The sequence below is a fragment of the Perognathus longimembris genome, chromosome 23 (genome assembly GCF_023159225.1).
Source record: "Perognathus longimembris pacificus isolate PPM17 chromosome 23, ASM2315922v1, whole genome shotgun sequence".
NCBI lineage: Eukaryota > Metazoa > Chordata > Mammalia > Rodentia > Heteromyidae > Perognathus > Perognathus longimembris.
The window spans coordinates 32,226,631-32,233,224 of record NC_063183.1 but is presented as its reverse complement, the minus strand read 5'-3'; the positions used below and the strand labels follow the sequence as shown (position 1 = coordinate 32,233,224).

The window sequence follows — 6,594 nt, the reverse complement described above, 5'->3', positions numbered from 1 at the left end:
GCACTGCCCTTGACTTCTTTCTGCTCAAGGCTAGCACTCTACCACTTGAGCCACAGCACCACTTCCAGCTTTTTCTATATATGTGGTGCTGAGGAATCAAACCCAGGGCTTCATGTGTACGAGGCGAGCACTTTACCACTCGGCCATATTCCCATCCCTGAAGAAATATTTTGTATTCCCATGGTATTACACTGTGTGTGCGTGTGTGTGCATGTTTGCGGCCTGGGCACTGTCCCTGAGCCTCTTTGTGCTTAAGGACAATGCTTTACCACTTCAGCTACAGGCCCACTTAGGGCTTTTTCAGAATAGTTTATTGCAGATAGTCTCACAGACTTTCCTGCCGGCTGGCTTTGAACCAGGATCCTCAGATCTCAGCCTCCCGAGTAACTAGGATTACAGGTGTTGAGCCACTGATGCCCGGCGGTATTACAGTTTTATTAAAAGAAGACAACACAGCAAATGAACGGATAAAATGTGATACACGTATAGTGGAATATTAATTACCATGTTTAAAATTCTTTTTCTTTATAAAGTGTGATGGAGAGAGGGGTTACAGTGAGTACATTCCTTGTTCTACTTGTTAACCTCCTCCCTTTTTCCCCCCTCCACCATTATTTTTTTAAAGGGAAGTTTGACCTGCTTGTGGTGGCACAAACCTGTAATCCCAGCAGCACTCAGCACTTGAGAGGCTGACCCCAAGGGTTAAGAGTTTGAGGCCCGCCTAGGCTATAACAGAAGCCACATTCCTGTAACAGGATGACCACTGCTTCGTGCCAGCAATAGAATGATGATCAGTACTCTAGTTCAGTTTAATGCAGGCTTAAAAGAAGAGGCCCGGCCCCTCCACAGGGCCGGGGAGACACAGACCCAACTCAACTACACCCGGTCCCAGTGACTACCACCCAGGGACCCCAGCCAACCGGGGAATTACGAGACTGACCCGTGGCGGTTGATTGACATGCGTTCCAGCCAATCCACGACAGAGTCGCGGCGCGCACGCGGGCGAGGCCAGGGCCAATCCGCGCGCGGCTACGTGGGGCGGGCCGGGCCGGGTCCGCCCACCGCCGGCTTGGAGGTGAGAAGGAGCGAAGATGGCGGAGTGACGCGCCCCGGGGCCCAGTGGGCTCGGGTCCCGGGGCGGCCGCTGCGAGGCCTCCCCGGCCTGCTGGACCGTGCGAGGTGAGCCGCGGGCTGGGGGGGGCCGGGAACCGGCCAGCGAGCCGGCGGTGGGGCGGTAAAGCTAGGTGAGAAGGAGCTGGCCGGGGGCGGAGCCCGCCGGGGCCGGGCCGGGCCGGGCCGGGCGGGGGACTCGGAGCCCGCCAGCCCCGGGCCTCGTCCCCGAGCTGGGCCCGGGCCGGGGCCTCGCCCTCCGCGCCGTCTCCCGGGATTGCACCCGCGGGACTCGGTCTACGGTTTATTTATTTCATTTATGGAGACTTCATTGAGTTTTAGGGACGGGCTGACGTTCCTCGCGCTCCCTTCGTGCCCACCCGGTTGCCTCGGCCTCACGCGGCCCTGGGTGTGCCGTGACCCCCAGCCCGCTGACCTTGAGGTTTGCTGGGACGCCTCCCCCTCCCCGCGGGGTTCTCGCCGGAGCCGCGGGCCGCGGCCTCCCGAGCCCCCTCCCGCCCCCCGTGCCTCCCAAACTTGTAACGTCCGAGGGGGCAGCTGTAGCCTTGTGCGTCCGGTTTATGGTTCTGTGGCGCATCGCATTCATTTTTGCAGAAGCTAAGGAATTCGGACTCGTTCATTTGCGATCCAGAAGCACAGGCGACAGTTTGCAATGTTTTTCTTCTCATTCAGGTACTTGTATTTGGTTCTTGATTAACCTTAGGGAGCATATGCTAACGTGGATTATTGTAACCCTTTACTAGGTCTCATTTTCTTTCTTTTTTTTTGGGGGGGGGACGGTGGGGTGGTCGGTCGTGGGGCTTGAACTCAAGGCATATGGGCTGTTCCTGAGCTTTTTTTTTGCTCAAGGCTAGCACACCACCACTTTGAGCCACGCTCCACTTACGGTTTTCTGGTGGTTAATTGGAGAGAAGAGGCTCACAGACTTTCTTGCCCAGCCTGGCATTGAACTGCCATTCTCAGATCTCAGCCTCCTGAGTAGCTAGGATTACAGGTGTGAGCCACTGGCATCCGGCTTCTCATTTTCTCTGGACCTTTCTGTTATATTTCTTAATTGGCGAGTCCTCATCAAAATTGTAATCCCAACCTTGCCAAAGGGGTGAAAAGGATGCGTTCTAGGCCAGCCTGAGTTGAAATAAACAGAAATAATGCAGCACAGTAACTTCGTACAGAATAAATGAAACTATCTTAATACAAATGAGTGCTTTTGGTAGATCTTTTTGCTCTCTGCTGGCCCTGGATTTAATGCAGGGGAAAATGACGGGACAGGAACACTTATAAATGAGAACTTCTTAGATTTTTTTAAAAATTTAAACAGCAGAAAATAAAGGTAGACATGGAGGAAAGGATGTAACATTCTTCCCTGTTTTACCCAGGACAGTGTATGTAGCTAAAACCAAGGTCTTAAGTAGAGGACTATAAACTGGAAGGCTATGCACGGTTACACATTTTGGAGAGAAGAAAAAATGTCCACATACCATCACATTCTTGCAGTGTTTCAGAAAAGCTTCAGAACTCTGCTCTAAGAGAATTCCTTCCTTTTTGGTCAGACTGGCTAAGCAAAGCAGCACTATACCATTTGAGCCATGCCTCCAATCTGGCATTCTACTGATTAAATGGAGATGGAGTCTTACAGACTTCTCCCTCTTGAGTTGGATTCAAATCCAGATCATCCACATCTCAGCCTCCCAAGTAACTAGGATAACAAGCCTGAGCCTCCTGTGCGGATATCTTTCACTAGAGAGTAAATTCTCATTGTTCCTTCTGAATGCTTTGTAGTATTTAATTAATTGATTGATTTATGGCTTTCCTGTGGCAAGGTCTCACAATGTAGCTCAGGCTGATTCCATCTTGCATTCTTCCTGCTTAAGTGTGAGTGCTGGGATTGCAGTTGTGTACCACCACACCCAGCTCCTGATAGTGAATTTCTCTAGAATAGCTTGTTTGGCTTGAGTATTTTTGTATACTAATTTGTGTAGCACCAGTGAGGACTATTTCCTTACTTTAATATTCTTCTCATTTTCAGGAACCTTATCACACAGGAAGACCATTTCCCTGATATAGGTGCTTCTATATTCTGAAAATTCTGAACTCAGGACTTGGCAAGTAAGTAGTGGTGGGATAATCACTCCAAATACTGTTTCAACAGATTATAGCTACATAGAAGAGATACATCAGTAAGCCACTAGCTTCAACAGAAGATGAACATAAAGTGACTGCAACCTTGTGAATACTTTAAATCTCAGTGCACTTTGAAAACTGAGGAAGAGGAGAGCAATTGAAGCAGACAAACAAAAATGATTGTATCTGATTACATAGCATAATCACATATGAATGAATATATATATATATTTTTTTAATTGATAATGGTCCTTGAACTCGCCTGAGCACTATCACTTTTGTGCTCAAGGCTAGCACTCTACTACTTAGGCCATAACTCTCCTTGTAGCTTTTTCGAGGTTAATTGGAGATAAGAGTCTCATGGACTTTCCTGCCCAGGCTGGCTTTAAACCACAAACCTCAGATCTCAGCCTCCTGAGTAGCTAGGATTATAAGCGTGGGCTACTGGCACCCAGACATTTTTTTTTTCCCCCCAAGATGGGAGACTGCTATGCTGGCACCAAGTTGGTCCATATTCCTAGACTCCAGTGATTTCCAGCGTTCCTCATTAGCTGGTACATGCGTGCCACTGCCCGTAATTATACTTTATATTTTAACAAAAGCACTACAATAGGTTAAAAGAAAAAAACAATTTATCCAACCAGTAATTTTCATTGGATACATAAAGTAGGTATACATTTAATTAAATTGAAGAAAATCAACTGCTTAGAAAATAAATATTGATAGGCTCTTTTAGAGTGCATTTAGTTAAGTTTTTTTGTTATTGGTTATTATTGAAGAACTGTGTGTCAAAGCCAGGGCTTTGTATATCCAAAGCAAGCCCTGTCCTGTTATGCTACATCTCCAGCCATAAATCTTTGTTCCTTGTTTTCAGTTGTGTGATTATTTTGTTTTTTGTTAGTGTTGTTCTAGTATTGGGGGTTGAAGTGAGGACCTCATAATTTTACTTGCCTTTTTCTTTCAAAGATAACACTTGAGCCACACCTCTACTTTCTATGTAGCTTTTTATGTCTTCTTGGGGGGGGGGAGTGAGATATTATTGCTTTTCCTGATAAAGCTGAATTTAATATTTAGACATGTTCTTTTTTTTTTTTTAATTTAGTTTGCACTATGGAGTCCAGAGTGACCTTCTGTCCCAGTCTCCTAATTGTTGGGATTATAGCTATGTCACCATGCCAGCTATTTTTGGAGGGGTAGGGTGAATATTGGGGTTTGAATTTGGGGTCTTATACTGACTTGGCAGGCACTTTGCCACTTAATCTACACTACAGCTTGCTTTTTTTTTTTTTTTTTTGGCCAGTCCTGGGCCTTGGACTCAGGGCCTGAGCACTGTCCCTGGCTTCTTTTTGCTCAAGGCTAGCACTCTGCCACTTGAGCCACAGCGCCGCTTCTGGCCGTTTTCTGTATATGTGGTGCTGGGGAATCGAACCTAGGGCCTCGTGTATCCGAGGCAGGCACTCTTGCCACTAGGCCATACCCCCAGCCCAGCTTGCTTTTTTTATTTCAGTTCTTTTTGAGATCGGGTCTGGTCTCAGACTGTAATTCTCCTGTGGCCTTCCTTGTAACTGGGATGACAGGCACATGCGTGTGTGTGTGTCCGTCCGGATTATTGATTGAGATGTAGTCTCACTTTCGTGAACCTCAATCCTCCAGATCTCCACTCCTTGAATTGCTACAATTATGCACGTGAACTTCACACTTGGCCCAAAATATTATTTTGTGTGTGTTTGGAATGTTGTTTTAAAAAGTGAGCTCAAGGGCTGGGAATGTGGCTTAGAGGTAGAGTGCTTGCCTAGCACACATGAAGCCCTGGGTTTGATTCCCCAGCACCACATAAACAGAAAAAGCCAGAAGTGGCGCTGTGGCTCAAGTGGCAGAGTGCTAGTCTTGAGCAAAACGAAGCCAGGGACAGTGCTCAGGCCTGGAGTGCAAGGCCCCAGGACTGGTGAAAAAAAAAAGAGAGAGAGAGAGCGCTCATATAGAAGCTGTCCTAATCGAATTCAAATTTATTCCCAGGAATTTCTCTGTTGTCTTCTCCAGTGGGTAGTCCTGCTGCTTTTATCCAGCCACTTTCCCTGTTGAGGCAGGCACTCTTGCCACTAGGCTATATCCCCAGCCCCCCACTTTCCCTGTTGAATACGGATATCTTTCTACACATAACCTCTATAGTTTGGAACTGAAGATTGTTTTCTTTGTTCCACCTCTCAGATTCTACACAGAGATGCCCCTTGGATGTAATTGTCTTGCTGACCTTCCTGGAAGAAATAAAGCAGCTGATGTGGGTCTTCCAATTCAGTTTGATTAGTTGTAAAGAGATGATTTTGCAAGCTTGAAAACAGGTGCTTTGGTCATGGCACGAATTACTTTCCATTTGTTGCAAATGAAGACTAAAAAATACGAATGACTTAAGGTTTTGTTTTTTTTAAAAATATCTTTCAGATTTGGCCAGTTGTTCTACCATATCTCATAAAGCACATTTGAGACTGCAGCAGTAAGTTCCAGATATTGTCTGTAATTTGAAATGAAAAAGATGCTAAAAAGTTACATATTTCTATATCTTGGCTTTTCCTGCGACATAGATTTCCTGCAAAAGAACAAAGGTCCAGTTCTGCAGTTGAATGTTTGATGTGATAAAAGAAGCCTAGAGACGATATACCAAAGTTTCATGTTTGAATGATCTACCCAAGTTTCTATATAGATATGCATTTTTTAAATAATTATTTATTGTCAAAGTGATGTACAGAGGGATTCAGTTTCATACTAGATACACATTTATTCCACCATTCTGGATGAAAGAAGGGTGTTTTTTTTCTCTTGGGAAAGGAAGCTAACTTTTTTTTCAGAAGGCTTTGGATATTTGGTATTTTTTTATTTTTCATTCTTCTGAGGAAGGACCAGATTGTGAAGCGGCTAACCTTGTGAATGGACATTTGCATTTTGTTTAATGAATGTTAAAAAGAAAACAACACAGGCTGGGCATGGTGGCATGTACTTATAATCCCAGCTTCAAGAAGTGAATGTAGGGATTGGGTATTTAGCTCAGTGGAAGATCACTTGCCTGGCAAGTGCAAGGACCTGAATTGGTTCTGGTCCTCAGCTGGGGTGGGGGGAGGTGAAGGTAGGAGGATGTGAGTTCAAAGCCAACCTGGCCTACATAGAAAACAGTTTATAATAAAAAAAAAACAGCTGAATTTAAAAGAAAACACAGGGGGCTGGGAATGTGGCTTGGCAGTAGAGTGCTTGCCTAGTATGTATGAAGCCCTGGGTTCGATTCCTCAGCACCACATAAACAAAAAGCAGGAAGTGGCACTGTGGCTCAAAGTTAGAGTACTCGCCTTGAGC

At 45.8% G+C, this 6,594-nt stretch overlaps 1 long non-coding RNA gene across 1 annotated transcript; it reads left to right on the top strand.

The window, feature by feature from the left end:
• Positions 1–1,053: 1,053 nt before the first annotated feature.
• Positions 1,054–5,905, top strand: LOC125340309. Its single transcript, XR_007208746.1, has 4 exons — positions 1,054–1,179; positions 3,158–3,237; positions 5,461–5,591; positions 5,692–5,905. It is a non-coding gene; the product is annotated as an uncharacterized LOC125340309 (long non-coding RNA).
• The last annotated feature ends 689 nt before the right edge of the window (positions 5,906–6,594 follow it).